We start from the raw sequence: 23,742 nt of genomic DNA on the forward strand, positions 1-23,742 counted from the left end.
TCAGTGAGTGACTTTCTTCTGTACAGTCTACAACCTGCATGCTGTGAATGCATTATTAGAAAGTTGAAATATAAACTTTTATATTATTATTACATGAAGCTTCTTATTTCCACCTTCACTATTCCATTCTGAAACATTCTTGTAATATCAAATGGACAGACGTATTATTATTACTGTCTTTTTATTAACGTGCACTATGTACCTTTTCTCGAGGGTTGGCCACATGTTTGTCTTTATGGATACATGACTAATGGCCCAGTATTTTCCACAGTATTGCGTTAAACCAGCTATCTCCATTAAGACAAGCAGCTCCCAGACCAAGTTACAGGTCAGATCTATGGAGATGTGGCCCTGCTCACAGTAAGAATAAATATTTTTGATGCAATAAAAGTAAATAAATGCAAGATAGATATAATCATCAGTATTTTCATGGACACAAGCTGGTCGCCAAGTAAAATAGCTCATCTTTAAAGATAAACATATGGAAATTACTTTTTTTTTTTGTAGTATAGCATATTTACTAGGGGTGTAATAATAACCAAAATATCATGATGCCGTATCATCAAAGTTCTCACAATAATATCGTGGACCATCACAATATATCGAATTACAAGTCTCTTTGCTTAAATTAAGAGTTATGATGCAGCAATAGCTAAAAAATGATCCTTTGCTCCATTTCAGTGCAGACTACATGAAGAAATAACAGTTCTAAGCACTTTTAAGTCTTAGTTCTTTGCATTAAGTTTTGTCAAGGCATTTTAAGTGGAAAAAGCAGCGTATTAACAGTTTTGTTAGCTTCCACAAAATATCGCAAAAAATATACCGTGAGATGAAAACATTGTACAGAGAGATTTGGTTATCGTTACATCTCTAATTGTGAGCCTCCCCACCGTTTCGTGAGCTTTCCCAAAATATCCCAATAAATACCATACAGTGAGATTAATACCATGACAATATCATATTGTGAGACTTGGATATCATTACACCCCTAATATTTACACTATAATCACAGATGTTCATTAATATGTACTGCCCCTATCAAATAGATAAATAAATAAAATCAATAAATAAAGCCAGATTTCATTACAAAAGGAAAAAAAAATCATATGGGTTGAATGCTTCTTTCTACTTTGAGCTGCATTACGCTATTCATTATCAACCACCAATCAATGAACCAGTCATGGCAAAAATATGCACTCGTAGGTGGAAATAAGTAATAGAAAATGGCAGTAATAATAGTTAGCAGCAAAAATGATTATTGTATAGATTTCAATAAGCCTTTCCAATAAATCATCAGCATTCAGTGTTTGCATGCAGAGCTCGTGTTTATATTGTGCAATCACAGCATTCCTCTGTAGTAATCTGTTTTATTGTGTCTGAAAGAATGAGCTAATATTTGTAGAACATCACATAGGTTTAATAATTCACATTGACCTTCATGTTGCCATTCAAGTCATTCTTTTCAATCAAGTCTATGCACAGATACAATCACATCCATACAAATCCTGTACATCAGTCCCATTGGTTAGAGTCATTACAGCCATGACGTCTCCGGAGAAGTATTTTCCAGGTATTAGCCGTGTATGCTCTGTGTAAGCACTCACTGTGGGATACCAACCGCTCATCCAGCCAGTGTTTGGGCAGGGGGCAGCATGATACATCCTGCTAGCCTTTCAGAACCAGGCACACTGCAGCTGCGTTGGGAATTTACTGTAAAAAAAAAAAAAAGACCATAAAAGCAAACAAAAGGCGAGAGAAAAGATGACACGAGACAGGAAATGAGTTTTCTTATAAAAGGCCGGATTAACGCCACAGGAGATAGTGGACACAGAACACATATGGATTTGGCAAATGAGCCTCGGTGTAATATCAGCCTGCTGAGATAATGCTCCGCCAATGCACAATGTATTCATAGATCTACGCACACAACCATTATTAGGGCTTATGGAAATCTGGATCTAAGGTTGTAGTTCTTCAATAGCAAAAGCAGATATGGAGGAAGGACTCAAAACCCCTATGCAGCCAATATAGTTGGAATATTTTTTGTTGAAGTAAGGTGAACCAAAATGTGTGATAAAAAGTTGCATTATAAACTTACTTAAAACCTGGGAAATAAAAGCAGGGTTTTGTCACCTTGTTTACCTTGAAAAATACAGTTTATATGTGTATGGGCAAGAAGAAAAAAAACAACAATAGCACAACTTCTTACTACTACTACTACAATTATTTCTCAGCTACTGCTAATTCTGCTGCTGGGACTGCCACAATGTACTTGCTCAGACCAAACACCTATAAGCAAGTATAAGTAAAAAGTCATACATTATCTGCAGTAAGTTTCAGAGACACTCGCCCACCAACCAGAGGTTCGATCTTTCCTAACAGTGTTCTTCAGGCTTAAATAGTTCACTTGCATTGGTCCCTGCATGTGGCTTGATGAGACAAGTATTATTAACTTGCAGAAAGCTTCTACACCAACTGGTTGACTGTAAAAGTGCCCTTCATAACTATTCTGGTGGTGACTCTTAAGTGACTCAATTGTTTTACAGTATGGCATTTAACAGATCTATCTAGAATTTATATAATTAAAAGATTGTTGCAGTCTTTGGCTCCCCTTACACTACTTCAAGTTCGACTGTGGCGACTTAAATACAGTAGTGCAGGGGTCTCCAACGTTTTTCCTCCAGTGAGCTACTTTTACCAAACCAAAATGCCAGAGAGCTACTCAATTTAGTGTTCACAAGAAATTTAGAACATTTAAGCCCCACAGCGAGCCTTAGATTGAGTACAGTTAGACGTCTATAAACTGCAAACCATAATCCATTCATTTAGTTAGGCATCAAAATTATAAATTTACAATGGCAACTAATACAGTTTTAGTTATTTAGCACAGTACATATAATTCAGAAATCCCTTGGTGAACTGCTTGGAAGGGGGTGGAGAGCTACTGGAAACTCCTGGGCTACAGGTTGGAAACCCCTTCAGTAGTGTCTTTAGGGTAATATGTCATGAAGCAAGTATGCTAATTGGAAACTGACAGATGGTTGACAGTTTAATCTTCTTTATAATGTGTGTACTGTATTCTATGCCTTGTAATGCTATGAACCTCCATGTCTGTTTGCAATAGTCAGGTTCATCCAGGAATCCGTCTTGAGATACTCCCGCTATAAGCTTCAAATTGCGTTCTGTACGAAACCTATGCAAACCAAAACAAATACAGTCACACCGACAGGCGTACTTCTGCCTATTTTAGCAAAAACAAATTTTGTTTGTGAAGAATGTACAGAAGGTAAACACTTTGTACATTTGTGGACAGGGAAGTCTGTGCTTTTCTCCCAACTGGATATAATATGAGTTTCTTTTTTCAGCTTGTTCTGCTTGTTCTTACGGTTGGACCAATCAGCTTCATGATATATGCTATACCGCTTTATATAGTTGTACCAATTATTTTCCATAACACCTAAGAATATCGACTAATCAGCATTCTGTAATCGCTTGAGGCTTACACTCACTTGAGCATACTGTAAGTCTAATAGATTTGTTTTATTGCTCAAACAAACATACTGAGAAAAACATTACAGCCTTTCCACAGATAGATGTGTACCCTGTATCTTGGTGACACCCACCTGTCTCAGTGGAGATTGATATGTTTAATACCATAAATCATGGAACATTCTAGGCAGATAAATCTTCAGGGAGACATACAGGTAACATACTCTCCCCCAAAAGTTACGCAGTGCACCTTTTATGCTGAAAAAAAGCTGCATATTGAAAATGCCTGGATAAGAAAAGCTCATAATGCACACAAATAAAGAACCATTTCTCCAGTAGTCTCTCCTCAGACAGACATTAATACTTGGCATGAAAGTAATCAACATTTCCAACTACTTTTCAGTTTTAAACAGACTGGGGCTATAATGTCTCTGACTTCTGAGGCCATTCTAAATGATAGAGGGATTGTGGCCTCGGGCACATTTTATACCGTCCATCTCACACTCAAGCCCAAATATACCTCTGGCTTTCTCTCCCTCTGCCCTGAGCACAGGACGAAGGTCAAGTGTCTCGCCTTGGGACAATCTTAAATGACACTTTTTCAGCTTGGATAAAGAACCTCTCCTCTGCACATGTCCACTTTGCTGTGCCAGTAGGAGGAACTTGTAATCTTTGGGAGCTCAGCTAATCTTCTGGCTGGCCCAAAACATATGCAGTGAAAGTATCAGGTAAAGAGCCAGGATGTGTGAAATTCTTAGCATTGGAGAAAAACCGGGATAGAAATGGCAATGTAATAACTTCTCTTCATAAAAAATGTCCTGGGGCGCTGACTTAAATCTTCGATCAATGCTGCTCACCCAGATTGAGTTTTAAAGTGTGCCAGGCAAGGTTTATTGGGACTTTAGCTTACGTTTTTGAGGTGTGGGCTGTGAATAGTGAAGGCAAATTTGCACCACACCAGTCCACTGCTCTTCAAGTGAAAGTGTGAACATATTGTGCAGAGTTAAGACGGAGAAGGGTTTGAAAAGGAAAGATGCATGACTCCAACTGGATGTGAGAGCAGAAGAGTAAATAAAAGAAACAAAACTTTTAATTTACATCTGTTAAATTCGATGGCTCTCATGACATTACTGCAAATTTGACTGTAACTGTGGTGACTCCGTATTTAAATAGTGTCGTCAAAGTGTAATATAAGAATAGTCTATGTGTTCAAAATATTAATTGCTAATGGACAGATAGGTGGATTGATAACTGTACACCCTAGACACCATATTATTTATTTATTTATTTTACAATTCTTCTATAAGAGGAACCTCCCCTCCTGGTGTTATAGTTCAGTTAAATTCCTCAGTCACTATGCATTGAAGCTGATTTAATTATAAACCTGACATCATTTACATTATGTAGCTATGTGCTATACCACTTAAAATAATTGTACCAATTACTTTTTCATAATACACAGAGACCAATCGGCCATTTTTAATGGCTTGAGGCTCAGGCTAGCCTAAGCGTGGTGTAAGTATAATAGACCTAAATTGAGATTTTTAATTGCTAAATCAGCCAGTACAACTTTTTCTTTTAATTTGGTCGAATCAAATTAACCTCATACATATTATCAGGAAAACTAAAGCTGCACTACCTTACTGATCACAGTCCATGGGCCCTCTGTCCCCTCAGTCCCCAGAAGACCACTAAACACCTCAAACTCAGTCATAAACAAACAATAAATACTACTTGGAATTGATATCCCCTTTTTCAATATTGTAATGTACGGTGTAAATCTATGGATTCAATATACATAACATCTGCAAAAGGACACATACAGTACTGAGTTCTAGAAGCCAAAAATAAAGAAATAAATCACTTTAAATCACTAAACTTTTTACAGATTGACTAAATGCATTTAAAACATGAAAAATGGCCATTGGCACTGCTGAACTTTAACCCTCAAAAGCCAAAAGTCAGAATTAGTCATGTAAGCAAAGTGAAGTTTAACACTGCAGAGATGTTGTACGCCCCACAGCACTCTCTGAGTTACTCTCTGAGTAACTGCTCAAGAAACTGCTGCTAAGCTTCATTCCAAGGGACCATTGCATCCACTGCTGCCACTTAAGTACAACATCTTATAACTTTGACTTAACAGCACGGGTTCATAGGCATTTAAAGTTCACTATAAATTATATATGTATATTTTTTGTGTAACTTTTAAGTATGTGTGAATAAGGAAAGCTGTCCAATTCAAATCTACAAAAAGAAGGAATCAAATATAGTACAGACCCATGTGAAGGCCCTGATCCTGTCTCACAATGGTAAACGTAGAGTCCAACTCTAATGCTGGATGGGGCATTAAGTTTTAATGGAAGTACCTACTCACCTACTTTACTTAATGCATACTTTATTAAATCTTTCCATACTCAAATTTATGCAATTAACAACAGCCTAGGCAACAAAGCACATGACATTGAGGAGTTGTGCACCAGAGTAAGAAATGAAAATGTTGATAGTAAATTAGGTTTGTCAGCTAAATCAGGCAAACTGACAAGAGAAAATGGCTAATTAATTAAATCGACATTCAATTTATTACCAGAGGATTACAAAAATTAGCAACCTTTAAAACCTGCAGCGAGGCAATGATCTGAAAACAACTTCACAAAACTGATGTGTGCTAGGATACAAATGCGCAATCTCTTTCAACAGACAATGCTTTTGATATTGGACTACAACTACCCAGTTAAGTAGAGTCAGTTTGATCCTGTTCTGCCTGATACTCATGTTGTCCTTACTACTGATACTTTGCAGTGACATCATGCTGGGGGTGTTCTACATGCTTCTCTACAAAAAACAACAAACAAAAAACAAAGAAAGTACTAGATGTTTTGTCAGATAGCAGATTACAGATTAGATTTTATACAAATCTTGGATCTGGGAAAGTTATACGTGCATGTGTTGTGTGTGTTGTGTGTGTGTGTGTGTGTGTGTTTCCACAGTCCCCTGGGGCGACCCTTTCATCCCTACTCCATCTTTGCTGCTGTGATTTAGTAAAACTCACAAATACAAAAACACACAGATTGCAGTGGCTGTCTTTATATGATGCTCACAAACCTTCAGGGTTACCATATTATAATGTGCTTTATTGCAGTTAGCTCTTTGCCTTTTTAATTTATGCATTTGTAAACAAGAAGGAGAGGTCAAGTACTAAGACATCTATAGCCTGTGGTTAAGTTCTTGAAGATTATGTCTAATTAGACTCTTGATCTGTTAATGTGTAAATATGTAAATGCAGAAGTTGAATAATTTGACGGTTCACTTGTTGTTATTTACTGAATGTACTTTTTTTTAAGTGTGAGTGTATCAGGCAAAATAAAAGACTAAAAATACTAACTGCATCCAAAAAGGGCTGAAGGATCAGCCAGCATGATGATTCTGCTGAACAGATCATTGACCCTCAGGCTGCAGCTCTCAGCTGTGATGCATTTACCACTGGTTGTTTAGATTAAAGAAAGTATTTTTTTTTTCAGTACATTGTATTTACATGTTATCCTCTGAGTCAGCCCTAGGCCAGTGCTTCCCAGAAGGCCTTAGGTGCATTAAAGGGCCCATATTACCTGGAGTCATGTTTCATTCATACGTGTTAAACATACAAATTTTAATTTATGCTGATTTTTTTATTTTTATTTTTTTCATTTTGTGATGTCATGATGCAGAGTTTTCTCTAAAAAACTAAATGAGGCAGGTGTACAAGTGCTCCATTGTGTTTTCAAACTCCATACACTTTCATTAGAATCATTTGGATAATTTCAGCTCTGAAATTGCCAATCTCGACTGAACTAAAGGTAAAATGTAGCTGTTTACTTGAAAACTACTGCTTCGTGACACCACAAGGTTGAACGGAGCATTTTGACCTTTGGAAATATAAACAGACTAATAATAAAGAGTTACTCAGAAGTGTGTGAATCAAACAAAACACAACTCCAGGTCTGTTTTTGAGAAGGTAACAACATTAGAACATGGCTAAAGGCTGACAAGAGTCAGTTTTGTGTAATATAAGAACTTTAATAAAACACACATATGCGTATAACAGGTTAAATGGATGCCTACAGTTGAATTTAATGGATCCTTCTAAATTGGCTGCATTTTTCATCCTGTGTCTGTATGTTCATAAACACATGTAGACTTGTTACGCTACTGGCCTGAGGCTCTCCACAGCACCGTTCACACAGACAAAAAAACTGTGAAATGGCAGATGCATTCTACAAATGTAATATAAACACTAAACACATTATTGAGAATGACTGGGAGCATTACTGAGTGCACTTGTGTAGTTTGCAGGTGCTTGTAGCTTGTCCATTGCTTTGATTGACGGATGTTGCGTTCTTTGGTGAGGCAAAGGAATTACAATGCTCTATCCTGCGCCCAGGAAAATCAATAGCTATTCAGGAAGTGTAAATAAAAAGCAGCTTTACAGTATTTTAACAAGTATGGATCTCTTCCTCTAGAGGTTAGTACTACCACCGCTACTAATTATACAGGAATATGATTGGGGTTACAGGGCTCAGATTTACAATTATCTGATGAATATTAACTAACTCTAAGAGGTCAAAGGTCACATGGTTAGAGTTGTTATCAGGTAATTTGTACACATTTTTGCAGTCTCTATGTCAATGTAATGTGACACTATCGATACTTGCACCTCATATCATCAACATTCCTTTGGGGTGTGATGCTAACTTTAGGCTCTGCTCAGTCTGGAGCCTGTTAGACTTTAATCAAATGTTTATTTTAACACCAAAATGAACTCACTTAGCAGGAACTACAACAGCTGAGCTGATTTGTACTGTTAAACACATCCCTTTCAAATCACATTACAGTCACAAGATAGCTACCATTAGCTGATTAGTTTACCCCTTAGTAACTCTCACTCGTTTTAGTAATACATTCCAATCTCTAAATTTGATCAAAGACTCCCATTTCAAATCCATCATTCTAACCTCTGTATTTCCCCCTAGCTTTTCCAGTCAACAAATTCTGCACTGTCAGTGTTTTTCTTTTCTTCTAAGTACATTAAATCAGAAACGACAACAAGTGGGAAAATCAAATCTCGGAGACATTTTCACAATTATGGCAGAGTACAGCCGCTCTACAGTAAGTGCAAAGACGTGACGCAGGCAATTTATTCCACTAATGTGTGTGGAGTAGCACTCCGTGTCTGCTGTACATTGAATTACTGCAGACCTCGGGCACCTTGACAGTTCTCTCAGATGTCCCTGTCTTTATTGTCAGCTGCTGTCTCCTTAGTGGACCAGAAAGAGGACAGACTGGACAAGATGAGTCCCAATTAGCTGATATTGTACTGGGAAATTACCATGTGGACAAGGTGTGTATGAGGCTAAATACTATGCACATTTCAACGGTGTCAGAGAAAAAAAGTATTGGAAAATATATTGGGAAAAAAGAAAATTACTTTCAGTATGATATGATGAGATATGTTTTTGGTAGAAATTAAATATTACACAAAATGGACTCTTGTAATAATGAAATAATAATAATAATGCATCAGTTTTATATATTCTCCAAATGATTCTAGCAAAGGTGTATAGATTTTAAAAACACAATGGAGCACTTTCTGTATTACCACATGGCATTACATGACAGACAATAAAGAAATATAAGCCCTTTAACTAATATATTTAAATTTAATCAGAAATGGATACATTATAGTAGTGAAATATCTAAATATTTGTTCCTGATAGCTTTTACTTCTGACTTTCTGCTTGAACTTTTTATGGATGCCATGGATACTGGCTACATTTATACAATTTTGTCCTGGAAAACCAGCATCTGTGAACAACTTAAAACTGATAACTTTACTGTTTAATTTGAATTCTATGACATTTCTTAAAGTTTACATTTCTGGGAAAATGTTTGTGTAATCCCTCAGTTATCCAGGTAGGATCCAGGGCAAAAAAACAAAAACAAAAAACAACTTTGTCCAATTGACAGAACTGAATTTCTCCTTTGCTATTTATGGCAAAACAAATTGTCAACAACGAACAGGTCTATGGTGCTGAGGTCTCAACGGCCCAGACTCATTATTTATGTTCTATTGTGGTTATATATAGATGTATAAAATATAATTTGAAACCTATTGAATTCAGTTTATCACCATTTTGCAGTGACCCAACACTGGACTCTTAGCAACAGTCAGCAGTTCTTATACATGTTGTCATATTCAGCAATTCTTCTATACATAGCAAAAATAAACATGTTTTGTACTCTACCATAGTTCTGTAAATGGAAAAATATCATTGAGACTTATGAGCTTTCATGAGGCACCTAGAAAGGTCAGATGTCATGGCCAGTATTTATTAAAGAAGCTAGTGTTTATTTCGTCTTCTATCAGGGTTGCTATGACTCCTGAATAAACCAAAGGGCACAACCATTCATCAAGAGGTATCCGCGAGAATACTGCTTCCTTATTTGTCATACAGTCTTTTTCAAATGTACCTCTTCTTCACTGGACACATGGGGCGCTCCTCCTGCAAAGACAATTTCACCTCCTCAGGGGCAGGTCAAGAGTTTTCAGTTAGAGATATAATAGAATGTGTTTATTCCATGCATAACTTTGGCCAGCAGCTCTTATTTGTGAATGGTCAGGAGATAGTGCACAAAACACGGCCTCCTGAATGGTGTGGGAAGCTCCCAAAAGATTGAGCATGACCTTTGCTCTTTCAAGTATTATTCCAGGGCACTGAAAGATTATGATGAGAGTTTCTGGTTGCAAAATAAGAAAAAAAGAATATTTATTAGTCTATCAAGGTTGTATATTTGTCATGGAAAACATTAATAAGTGCAAAGAAAAATAGCAACTTTTGAATATTTTGTATTGCTTCAAGGTTAAGATAGACTTGTAGTAGATAAGGTTAAAGTTAAGGTCAGGACTAGTTTAGCTGAAGATTTCACTTGTGGAAGTTTTTTTGGGGTGGATGTGGGAATGCCCAGAGGGAATCCAAACAGACACGCTGAAAAACCTGCAAACCCTGTACAGAAAGTCCCAGGTTGCACATGACTCTAACCCAAAACTCAACCACTGCCAGTACAGATACTAGTATAAACACCATCCTCAGTGGGTCAGTGCAGATTAAACTTCTAAGTGGATTCTTTGTAAGTTGTTATTTCAGTGTCTCTGCACCAATTATACTCAACGTGTCCTTGTAGTAGGAAATTGGGATAGCTTAAAATATTTTTATACAAAATCATTCAACCAGAATAACTGAAGGCAAACAAGTGCCTCCAGTTTTATGAACTAGTAATACTTTTATAAACAGGACAACACAAAGAAATACAAATGAATCAAGAGCTGGGTTTTGAGGAAAGGTACATGACAGAGGGGGAAAAACAAAACGTATTTGGTCACCATTTTGACAAAGACTACTTTTAAAGAACATAATTGAACATTTTTGCAGCAAAAACAAAGGCTCTCTCAGGATGACCGTGCTGCGCGCTGCTTTTCTTATGTGGTCAATAGAGATTAGGGAGGACCTCTGAAGTGGAACATTTTGGCCTTATCATCTCCGGTGCTCCTCCTGGCAGACACCACCCTATTGATCTGTTTCCATTACAGCAGAGCTACACAGGGCTACACGGGGCTAGCACGCACAGGGAACGGCTAACGGTGAGCTATTGGCTTTAGTGTACATTTACAAAACCGAAAAACTCCCTGTCAGCTGATTGGAGCGGGCTGAGATTAGAAACAGCAATAACTGTATCATTTAGCCTCTCCGCGATTGTGTAGTTTGTTCATTGCCAACTGCTGAGATATTAACTCCCCACCGACTTGCATGCAAATGATCATCCCAACCGCGCATTATAATTTACTTGGGTTTTTTTTTTTCTTCATATTTCTGTGAGGCATTAAACTTGATCTGTATCATCAACACTGGCCCGAGAGGCAAGTCGAGATCATTAGAATATTTGGAAGATGAAAGATAAAATACAAAATGATGGTTCTCTCCTGACTCAACATATGAAGAAATAGGACGCAATAAGCAAGTAATATTTGTACAGCGCATGGGGTATTTCCAGGGCAAGAAGACTGTTAGTGGGCAAGTAAAAAAACATTTATATTTAATCAAGTAGAGAATGTTTACTTTCTTGTAGAATTTATTTTCAATAACTTTTACTATTATGGAATGACTTTTAAACTAAATGTTACAGCTTCTGGCCTTCAGTTCCAATTTGTTTGGTGTGTTTTAAATTCTTTTGCTGGCTTTTCTGTGTCCTGCTGTGGGAGCCCTGGTCCGTGATTGGTGGAGTTCGTCTGCGCCCACCTCACCTGAAGTCTCCGCCCCCTATTTAAGGAGACTGCAGCACCTGTTTGGGGCTGCTGGTCTTGGTGGCCAGTCTGCCATTTTGTGTTTCTGTGTGTCTCTTTAGTGTCACTTGTTTGTATTTGTATGTTGTGTTGAGACACTTCTTTATTTTAGTTCTGTTTTGTGCCTTTTTATTTTGTCACTTGATTCTGTTTCTGGGTTAATGTGGTTTTTAATTTGGGGCACTTGTGTTTTTGTTTTGTTGTGTGTCCCTTAATTTAATCATTCGTTTTTGTATAGACCTGCATGACCCGCTTTTTTTTTTGGCACAAAACTGGTTGTATGTTTAATCTTGTTGTTTTCTTTCTTAGATTAGGTTATTTTCTGTGCATATTCTAGTCTGTTTTGTTAAGTTAACCTTTTACATTCCTGTTAATTAAACATTATTAAATTTATTCCATTCACTTGGTTCTTTTGTTACTCCCCCTGTCCCTAGCAGAGCTGGGTCGTAACAGTAAGGTATAGTTTGTTTGTTTGTTTGTTTGTTAGGCCTGTCACAGTAAATACTATATCAGTTATTGTTCAGTACACGACAGATGGAGTAATACTTTTGGGGGTCAATATTTATCGTGGAACTTCTTCTTTGTCCTATTGGGAATATTTTAGTGTATTTTCTATAAGATGTAAGTTGTAATTATGAACTACTATGACTCATTATCGATCCAAACTAACTACTTAAGTGTTACATTCTGTTATTTATTTATTCATTTATTTATTGCAGTTTGTGTTTTTTTTGTTTTTTTTTTACAATATTGTACATTTAGAATAATTTGGGGGATAATTTTGCTTTATGTTTTGGTTACAATATTATTATTTATTGCCTTTATTTACTTCAGTCATCAGTATATCACACTTCAAAATGTGTTATCATGACAGGCCTAACTTTAGTAGCAACTGTACATGATAGCTTCAACTTGAGAAATTATATCATAAAAGTACTATTACTTGAGTCCAATGTTTGATTAGTTCTTCCACTGCAATAATACATTTTGTGAAATATACCAAGAGGAAAACGTATCTACGCACTATCGGTACTTATTGATGCCCCTCTCATCAGATATAAGAATTATTTGCACATGTACAATAGCTCATATACGTGAAAATTGGCCCCATAACACAGTGTATGGCATATTGAGAACTCTGTGCAGATAACAGGTACGAGATATGAATTTATCAGACATAAAAAGCAGAGGTGACATAAAGTAAGCAAGAGAAGAAGAATAGAGCACCAGACAGTCCTCAATACAGAGATACTCACCCGCCGTGTGTGTGATCCAGGTATAATGGCATAGGAACGTCTCTCCAGGAAGCTATAGTTCCCTCACCCCAGAAACAAATCAGGCTCCGGAAACTCTAATGCCAATCTTAATGACACATCTCCACCAGGAAACTGCAATATGTATGAACTTGTGGCTTTGGGAGTAAGAAAAAAGACTCTGAAGGATTTTTGTCTCAGCAGTAGAAATATTACTATCTGCAGCGTTAAAGCCTGGAAGGTTACACAGAGAGAGGAGTCGGTCACAGGGAATAAAAGATGGGCTGTGCAATGCCACTCACTAAAGTCATAGCCAAGTTCCTTGTTATTACCGTGCTAGATCTGAAATATGGGTCGGCATACAACAAAACAAATAATGCTTACTGCAAAAAGAGCTATTCACTTTCTTGTCTCTGAAGCACAAGAACAAAGTGACAAGATAAAACTGATGAGGAAAAATATTGGCTATGGAGTACATGCCAGTGTACTTCTGTCTGCTATGGCCTCCCTTCTATTTGTTGTTGTAATTTTACTATTAGAAGTTCTTTCAGATCTTTAATGTTATACGTGTATGAGCATAATATTTTAGGAGGTAATTGAAATGCAAGATTACAAGACCAGAATGAAAATCTGTGACTTCAAACTGGAATTCTCTGGATCACCAAACAGACAACCTGACAACAAGTCATTTATGGACACGCTTTTGTGCCAATTTGGTAATTTGTGATCTCAGAATGATTAAAATTGGTCTTCATATGACTATAATAATGGTGACATTCATATCTTTGACAGTTAAAATAGCATTTTAAATTAAAATGTGAACTATTTCTCTCCTTTTGAGGATAAAGAACATCAAGTTAGGATATTTGAGGAGAAAATCATAGAAATAAAATATGCTTTAAAAAGTCATATTATCATTTTCTGTAAAATGAACTTTCAAGTTTCAAACAATGTTAGAATGGTTTCCCCTCATAATAGCTTACTCATATTTGTATAGTTGTAGAAGCGAGGTGTGTCAGTTCTGCAGTTTTGAACAGGAGGTCAACGATACTAAATAGGGGTGGGCGATATCTCGATATTTTAAATATATCAAGATATTTTTCAACATGATATGGATTTTAACATATTGTATATATATCGATATAATGGTTATATTCAATTCTGATTTGACCGCTTCGCTTGTTTGGGCGCGCGCCATGCCCCCGCCTCTGATTTTGCTCGCTTGTGTCTCATTCACTCCTCACTACCTCTGTGATTGTTTAAAGTTGGTACCAATGAAAAACTTCTAACACCACGAACCTTTTCCACACAGCACATCCTCTGTCACAGAGAGAACGCTCATATTCCACTGAGAAGTTGAACCGCATCAGCAAATTAGCCATGTAGTTTTTAGTTTTGTTTCTGTAAGACATAAACACATGTGCGCAAAACTGCATTAAACACATTATAATCTCAAATGGGCTGATGTGGCTCTATGCTTTATATGTTGTGAAGTTTAGCCATGTCAAGTTTATTTATGCAGAAGATTTTAATGAATAATCTGCTGCAGTGTAACTTGTACAATAGTGTTTGGAAACGTTGGGTTTGATCTGCACAGTGGATTGTGGGAAACCTCATAGCTCCTTACTGCTGGTGAGGAGCATGGGTCTGTTAAAATAAGGAATCTCCCGAGCCTCCTATGCTAAAGGAGCTCATGGTTATCGTATGGTTAACAAAGTTAATGTAAAGATGAGCTTGAGCTTAGTTGTTTTATTTATGAATGAAAAGAATGCAATATGTATTATTTCTTTTATTTTACAGTTAAATTATTATTTATGTAATTAGGGAATTTTTGTAATCTTGAATGTGGCAGAAGAACTTTGTTCCTACATGAAATGCCTACCTCTTGCACTTCAATAAAAAGACCTTGTGGAATTTGGTATATTTGTTTTTGCAGTAGTTTTGGGGGGTTATTTTTCCTGTACAGATATCGAGATATATATCGTATATCGAGATACAGCAAAACATATCGAGATATATTTTTTGCTCCATATAGCCCAGCGTTACTACTACTATTACTACTACTGCTACTACTGCTACTGCTGCTACTACTACTGCTACTGCCACCACTACTACTACTAATATTACTACTAATACTGCTACTAATAGTACTACTAATACTAATACAAAATTATACAGTGCAGTTTTATACAGAGTATACAGTACTTTTCAGTTACAGTTACATTACATTACAGTTAGTTATACAGTGCTTTTCACAGTAATTCAAAGACACTTCACAATAAAGTAACACTAAAACTAAAGAAAAGAAACTGTTTCTGTTATTAAGATTTTAGCTCAATATTATAATTAAATAAGATAAACTAATGATATAAATATGTTATGGGTTAATACTAAATGCTTGAGAAAAAACACACTATGCCTTCTTTAATAGTTTGGTAGGAATAATCTGTTTCTGAATGCTAACTTTATAGTAAACAGAAAACATTTTCTATCAAATTAATTTCAGCTTGGACCAACACAAATGAACAATCACAGCCACTTTTAAAAACAACCCCAGAAGCCTCCGACCAAATGTTTTCTGAATTCAACAAGAGATATGACTTATTACATCCTCCACTCGGTACACGCTAATCCATAAGGAGAACACCGAGCTCTAAGCCCTCACTTCACCCACATACACACCAAACTAAACAATGAGATTTGAGCTTGCACCCCGGGGTGACCTAACCACAGCCATTCACAGCCTGCGCACCCCAGCTTGTAAAGAGAACATATATGCAAATCCTTAAGATATACATTCACTAAGTCCCAATACTCCCACAGATGTTCACTCAGCGAGCACATGTCTCAAAGCAAGTGCAGAAATCACGGAAGAATTAAAAGATGAGGCGGCACTGTGAAACCAGCTTTGTCAAAATTTCTTCCAATCACAAACACGCACAACTGTTGGGTTAATGTGCTTCTTGAGGACATTACATTGACTTACTTTCATTTCCTGGAGGCTGATCCTAACCTTAACCATAGTTACAACTTATGTTATTAGGTTCTTTTTTCAAACCAAGAGTTTGTTGTCATACCTGACCTGTACCTGTTTCGACTGCTCACTAGCGGTCTTCCTCATAGTGGTCACGTGATGTTGCTGTGATGTGTCCAGGTGCATGAGAGTAAAAAGGCCTCCTCGTCTCAGTTTATCGTCCCGTGGGCATGTTTCTGTGCTTTGAGTGCCTCTTTAATCCAGCAGTGGTGTTTATTTTCCTCTGTTCCAATGATGTTTACATTGGCCCAGTCCAAAATGTAGGCCTCTCTTTTACAGTGGTCAGAAATGGCCGATTTGAGTTGTTCCTGTTCTGCTTCGTGTTTTGTTACTTGTGTGCACGCCTTCTCTGTTTCCTTCTCGCATTCTGTTCTATGTTCCTTTTTTCATGTATTGAATGCTCTAATTGTTTCCCCAATGTATGTTTTATTGCAGGACATGCAGGTGAAAAGGCACAGGTACGATAAACTGGGATGAGGGGGCTTTTTTACTCGCACACACATGGGATACTGTCCTGAGGAAGTTGGACTGCAGATGGCGCTGTCATCCTGCCTCCACCGGTAGGAAGACAGTGCCAAAACCTGTATAAATCAGCTGAATCAGCAAAACAAACATGTCACAGCAACATCACATGACCACTCTGAGGAAGACCACTAGGGTGCAGTCAAAACTGTCAGGTATGAAAACAAACTCTTGGTCTGAAAAAAGAACCTAATAACACAAATTATTGGAAGACCACATTAACCTCATTGGACTGTAGTTACAACTTGTTTAACCTAAACTAAACCCTAATCTTAACCTACTTAGATAGTTGAGATTGAGAAATAAATTAGAGTAACCCTTTATTATTACTCTGTCTCCATCTCCAAAGCTCAAAATGCTCTGTTCCATCTTGTGAGGCACTGGTAGTTTTCAGTTTAACAGTTACCTTTTACACTTAGTTCAGTAGAGACTCTCAGTTCCAGAGCTGAAATTATCCAGATGATTCTAGTAAAGGTGTATGGAGTTTAAAAACACAGTGGAGCACTTCTTGTATTACCACATGACAACATGTTTTCAGTCTGAGAGACGAACTCAGCTAAATATGTGTGTTAACCATGTATGAATGAAGCAAAACACAACTCCACGTATGTTTGTGATGAGGAAACAAAACATGGATCAGAAAACAGCATAATATGAGCCTTTTAAACCACGTTAAGAATCTGTCTAAGAATAAAAAGATTTACGTCACAGGCACCTGATTTTGGTACAATAACAGAGGCAGGCGCTGTGAGTATATACAAATTTTAGTCCCTGCTATGCAATAAACACCCACCCACAATTACACTTCCATATCTCTATGCCCATATAAGGAGTCGTAATATGTGATAATAAGTGTTTTTGGGAATATGAAGATGCAGGCACTTTCATGGGAAAAAACAGAGGCTCTTTTAAAGTTATAAGTCAGTTAAATTGTTGGCTCGGGGGCAGAACGCAGAGCTGTGTCAATCACCGAGTGGGTTTATTATCCGTGCAACTCCACTAGGCACAAGCCATTAATGAAGACAGCGCAGTTTAAAAATACACACCCTCTTTCCTCCAGCTCGCCCGCTTCAAAGCAAACCCATATGTGAAACTAGGGGGGTTCTGACGCAGTGCAAAACATGGGTAGAATCTTACTTTGGGTTGTATTGAGAAAAACAAAAATGCTAGAAGTAAAATAAAGAATGAGTGAGTGCCTAAAATTCACATAATTTTACTGTAGAAGGCCGAAATAGGTTTACTATCAAAAATAGGAGGCCAGTACCATAGAATGTATAAAGAAGTGGACCAAATGAGTGTGACGTCACCCCAGTGTTTAGTGCCACTCAAATGAAGCTCATGATGCTACAGTTACAGGGGCGAATTTGGAGGCAGCTCTACTGTATATATGGAAGCCGGGGGAGCTCAAAACAAATGCAAACGCCACAACAAATACAAATGTCACAACACAACAAAAAACATCAACACACCAAAAAAAGCCACAATGGAAGTGACCGCAGGGCTCTATTTTCCAACAGACCAAGCAAAGCTAAAGGATCAAACGGGAAGTGAATGGGAAAAGTTCTTAACCTAATGTTACAAAATTCAAATGTGCATTGGAACTTAGCAACAACCATTCTCCCCCCTGACAGGTTATGATGTGTTGTCCTTTTCTGTGGCACTGAGTTACCCTCTGAAACAGTATTCTGCAGTTCCTGTGATAAAAATGTTAAATTCCTGCAAGATTTTGACAATCTTGCAATCTTCTGTTGTGGCTTTTTGTTGTATTGTGACATTTGCATTTGTGTGAGGCTCCCCAGCTTCTATATCTATATCATGATTATGAAAAAAACACACCAGGATCATGTAGAGCAGGTTAATACGAGCACTTTAAGACCAAAATGACAAGGCTGTTAAAATGACAAGAAACAGACAGAAAGAGGGGTGACAATATTCCAGTGTAAGTCAATGGGAGCCAGGAAGCCGGAAGCACCCGAATACCAACTTCCTATTTGAAATGTGCAACTAGTGGGTTAGCTATGTCCATTTACATATACAGTCTATGGACAGTACAGAACATATTCACAGTATATCACATTCCCTGAACAGTTTAAAAACACAATGGAGCACTTCATGTATTACCACAGGACAACAGAGCCTAAATCTGCAGGGTTTGTGTGTTAAACGTGTGAATGAAACAAACCACAGCTCCAAGTATGTTTGTGATGAGGAAACAACATTATAACATATATATAAAAAAAAAAAAAAAAGCATAATATGGGCACTATAACCACCCTAGTCATGTTATTGACATAAGGAGTTTTTATATTTTTGCAAAAACCTTGAAAAATGACTTGGGGCAATTATGCTACAAGGCGATATGTGAATGTCTCCTAGTACATGAATAAATATTTATGCCCTGTATGTTTACTGTCTGTACAACATGATTTAAATCATACATGCATTGATTTGTACGCACTTCATTCAGATTCATGTCTCAAGAGGACTCTGTGTAGTGGAGGGGTCTTTTACAAACGGTTAAATCACAAAAAATTCCACAGCCATTTAAGTCAGAGCTCAGCAGACAGGCAGTACATACACTGAGAATGCAGCCACAAAGAGCCCTTGGATGGGTGGGTTAAACAGAATGAAATTAGACAGAGGCTGGGTTCTTTTAAAATCCCATCTGGGACTCAGTCAAGCAGTCATGACACCAAATTAGCATTTACGGCGAGGAGCAATTACCGAGAGAAAAGCTAACTGCGCTCAGCGTTCTGCAACCGTACCTGCTTTTAAAACCAGGGACACACAAGGCCTCAGTCTCCACCCACAGAGCCACACTCACACACGCACACACACATCTGCTCTGTCACCCTTTTATTCCAGCAATCAGAGACCTATTCAAGATGAATTCCTCCGTCTGCGTACGATGGTAAAGCAGAGTTTTATGAATGGTGCAAATATAGTGTATAAATACTGCAGTGTACGGCAAAGATAACACGAACATTACTGTATTATTTGTGCTGAATTAGCATGTGGATCTAGTCTACACATACAACTTTAATAGTCAGTCTGGGAAAGTTTCAAATCCAAATCCACTTTATTTCTTTAGCACATTTTACAAACAAAGCAGTTACCAAAGTGCTGCACAGAGATCATAAAATAAAGACCACAAAAAGGTAAATTGCTAAAATTTGGTCATACCAGTCCTAAAACAATAAAACCAATAAAAGCAAATAAAACATAAAATCATAAAATAAACATAAAATAGCAGTAAATAGTAAAATATATTAAAGTTCAATTGAAATCGATGCACAAGAGATTAGTGTAAGTGGAGAATTTCATTTTTAGCTTAACATATATTTTTTGTTTAAAGGTGCGTTTTTTTTTTCTGGTGGAGGACGGCCCCTTCACCTGCTTGTTTCTATGATTATGTCATTTTTCTGCCTGTTGTTGTTTTACAGTATGACATTGCAGGTGGTGTTACAGCTCAAAAATACCATACCTAGAAAAACAGACATTCTGACTGTGAGCGTTGTCCCCTCTCCACAGATATGACCTGTAACTTGGTCTGGTTTGGTCTGAAGATGGAAAGGTTTAATACAATATTGTGAAACATTCCAGAAAAAGCAATTACATCTTCATGGAGAAAAGCATTTGGCAAAACCTCCAATGAAGGAACGCATATTATCAGAAAAAGTACATATTGTTGCTAAAATTTCATCACAAGACAAGACAATCCAACTAATCCCTGTAATTTTTTGTCTGACAAAGTGCAAAGTTCTGTCACAAATCAACAGCATTTTTATCTTATTTAAAGTCATAATTGAGGAAAATAAATTAAATCAGAAGTTTATACCTGTCAGTGTAATTTAATTTGCAGAACTGTCTTGACCCCTGCATAGTTACAGACTCTACAGAAGTTGTGTGGGTTGGTTTTATTGAGGCCATATGCTCCAGTCTATAGCACATGTTAATATCCTCACGTACAATTTTCTTCAAAGGCTATTTTTGCAGTCACTCCAGACGTAAATGAATTCTAAGCGTCTCTAAACCCACTAGATAACTTGAAATATATAGACTATGATTAGCCCCTCTCCATGTTGACCGCCATTGGCCTCCTAATAGCAATCAGTGTTTATCTTCTCATTTACATGCTATCCACATGTGTACCTTTTGCATATATATGAGTCTATTTCCTGGCCCCAGCCCTAGTTTAGCGCTGTTAGCAGAGTTATGAGTCACTGCTGAGAATGACAATTTGAAGTGTATTGTGGAAGTTTACAGCAAAGTTTATCCAGACGTTATCATGTTTGTGCTTAATTTAGACAACAGCTGGTGTTTTGGACAAGACACATCACTCTAAAAGAGAGAGAGGGATTGAAGAATAAAAAGAAGCCTGTCTTACCTTATGGTCTGAGGCTATCTAACAGTTCTTCTGAAATAGATGAAAACAAAGATGCATTTTGGGGGAACATCGCACTGGCATAACTGAGATAAGGGTTACACTGGAGATACAAGACCAAGGACTAGTTATTTGAGGTCAAATTCTAGTCATTACTTTTAGTCTAGATTAGTTTTAGTTTAGATCCAATCCAGATTTCACTGGTTCCATTTGCTTTTACCTGAATTATTCTGCTTCTTCCTGATTTTTTTCTAAGAGGATATGAGAAAAGGCAATTTTTATTTATATATATTAAAGAAGACATATTATGATTTTGTCTTTTGTATAGTTGTAATCTATAACATCTGTGGATTTATTTTATATTTTGGACATGTTAAGTCACAGTATCAATTTAACAGAACTAGAAACAAGTCTACAAGTCATCATAATAAAGTTCTGTGCTGCCAGACCGAGCTGACGGACACCAAGCACTCACAGCAACCAGCAGATTTATTTTCATTTGTGCCAAAAGACTATGCAGCGGTGCCATATCTAACAGGTATCACCGATCATGAAAAAAAGGGAGTTCAGTGAAGGTAACGGAAAACCCTCCAAACACAATTTCAAATGGGTAAATGAGATGGGAAAACAATTATAACATGTTGAAAAGGTCTCCAGTCAAAAGCCAATTTTTCATAATACGTCTCCTCTAAGTACTTAAAATGTCTAACTACAGGCATAACACCACAAGAATTCTCATTGTATTATGATCTACAATAACAAACAAAAAAAAAAAGCTCTTAATGTTCTGCCTGCCTGTTTGATAATCTAGAAGATGCATTAACCACAGTGAGGAAAAGCTGTGACTGTCCTTTACCCATTACACCCCATATAGCCTACATGCATTTACATCTTTTACTCCTTCTGTGCTTTCACTTCAAGTACTATAATAACGTATTGCTCACCTCCCACTTCAAAAGCACTCACAATGTTAATGCAGCCACTTGAGTTATTATCTTTTCAAATGTCATTTTCCACACGTGAATCTACCAGCGTCTCTGTCACTGCCACTATTTATTCTCTTTCAAACAAGTGCAAAAGAAGGCCACACTTTAGGATAATATATCTTTTAAAATCATCAAACATAAAAAACTGCAGTGGACCTGTATAGCTTCAGTAATCACTCTTCTTGCTTTGACTTAGAGTGGCCATTTCTGCCAGTTTAGTCTCAAAAGATTTACAACATCTGTTAAATGTAGCTTTTTGCCCTAAGGTTCAAACCGCATGCTCCTATGTCCATGTTTTTCCAATTCTATTCTATTTACTCAATATCTTACACAATCACAACTAAAATCTCCCATTCACCTTGTTGCTGACAGAAGCACAGAGGATCACTCAGAGGAGGTGTTCTTTGCCTCTGGGCGACTGTTGGACCTTCTATCCCAGATTTGCACTGTGCTTAATAGGGGCTCCTGTCTTTCTCCCCTGTGGCGATTGGACTACCACTGTCCCAGCCGTAGCCACAAACCCTCTTCTGGTACACCATCACTCTCCAGGCACAGGCGAAATCATTTCTTTCTATAATGAAAATCAGAGGTAGGCAGAGTCAGCAGACTGTACTCAAGTAAAATATATCCAGCTTCATAGCCAGGGGGATTGGTCGTAGGGTATAGTATGCATATCCACTCTCCAGCTCATTTTATATACTGTACTGGCCAAAATATTACTTATTAAAAAGAAAAAAGTTGCCTGTTGTTTCTTCATATTAAAACACGCAACCTAAAAGCTATATGTATATAACAGATGTAATATACTGTAAGATGTTTTATTTATACTTTTCTTTCTCGTACAAAGTATGTTTATGTTTTAGACTAGATTCTCCAAATCCATATTTTATTGCAGAACTCTTTTGTCAGCACTATATACTACACCTAGCAGGCCTGTTATGTAAGGCTAATCCTGACTCAATATTCAATTTAAAAACTTGAATCTAGGCCAAGGTTGGTATAAGCTCTACCATGTAGGCTGGTACTATATACTGTCATAAATAAACCCATTTATGAGCTGTAAAGGGCTCTTATAGATCTATTATCTGAATACTTTACAAACCTTGATGCTCATTTTACTTTACAAACCTTGATGCTTATTTTACTTTACAAACATTGACCCTTATTTTACTTTACAAACCTTGACATTTATTTTACTTTACAAACCTTGACGCTTATTTTACTTTACAAACCTTGATGCTTATTTTACTTTACAAACCTTGACACTTATTTTACTTTACAAACCTTGACATTTATTTTACTTTACAAACCTTGATGCTTATTTTACTTTACAAACCGTGACACTTATTTTACTTTACAAACCTTGATGCTTATTTTACTTTACAAACCTTGACCCTTACTTTACTTCACAAACCTTGACGCTTATTTTACTTTACAAACCTTGAAGCTTATTTTACTTTACTCTAGTTCAGTTACAAATGTTTCTGCATTCACAGAAATTTTTACGGAGTAATCAAGGGGTTGGTGGGTTGCTTCCAGCTTGATGAGTCCTTGGGTAAGATAATTGATCCACATGACTATTTAAGTTACATCTAATTTGCCACAGGAAAAGAATCCACAATTAACTGAGAATCGAACATATGTACCATCCCAAAATGAAATACAGAAAAATTCTAAAAAAGATCAGAGAAAACACACAATGT

At 37.0% G+C, this 23,742-nt stretch overlaps 1 long non-coding RNA gene across 2 annotated transcripts in view; it reads right to left on the reverse strand.

The window, feature by feature from the left end:
* Nucleotides 1–1,510: 1,510 nt before the first annotated feature.
* Nucleotides 1,511–23,742, reverse strand: part of LOC129408158 (uncharacterized) — a 60,155-nt gene continuing 37,923 nt past the window's right edge. The window contains exon 4 of one of the 2 annotated variants that reach the window (XR_008631847.1): nt 1,511–1,710. This is a non-coding gene — a long non-coding RNA (uncharacterized LOC129408158). Of the gene's footprint in view, nt 1,711–22,462; nt 22,611–23,742 lie in introns of those variants that run through there. The other variant, XR_008631848.1, reaches the window with a different exon arrangement.

This window comes from Boleophthalmus pectinirostris, unplaced genomic scaffold (genome assembly GCF_026225935.1).
Source record: "Boleophthalmus pectinirostris isolate CB_2022bp ecotype Guang Dong unplaced genomic scaffold, ASM2622593v1 HiC_scaffold_15, whole genome shotgun sequence".
NCBI classification, from domain to species: Eukaryota; Metazoa; Chordata; class Actinopteri; order Gobiiformes; family Gobiidae; genus Boleophthalmus; species Boleophthalmus pectinirostris.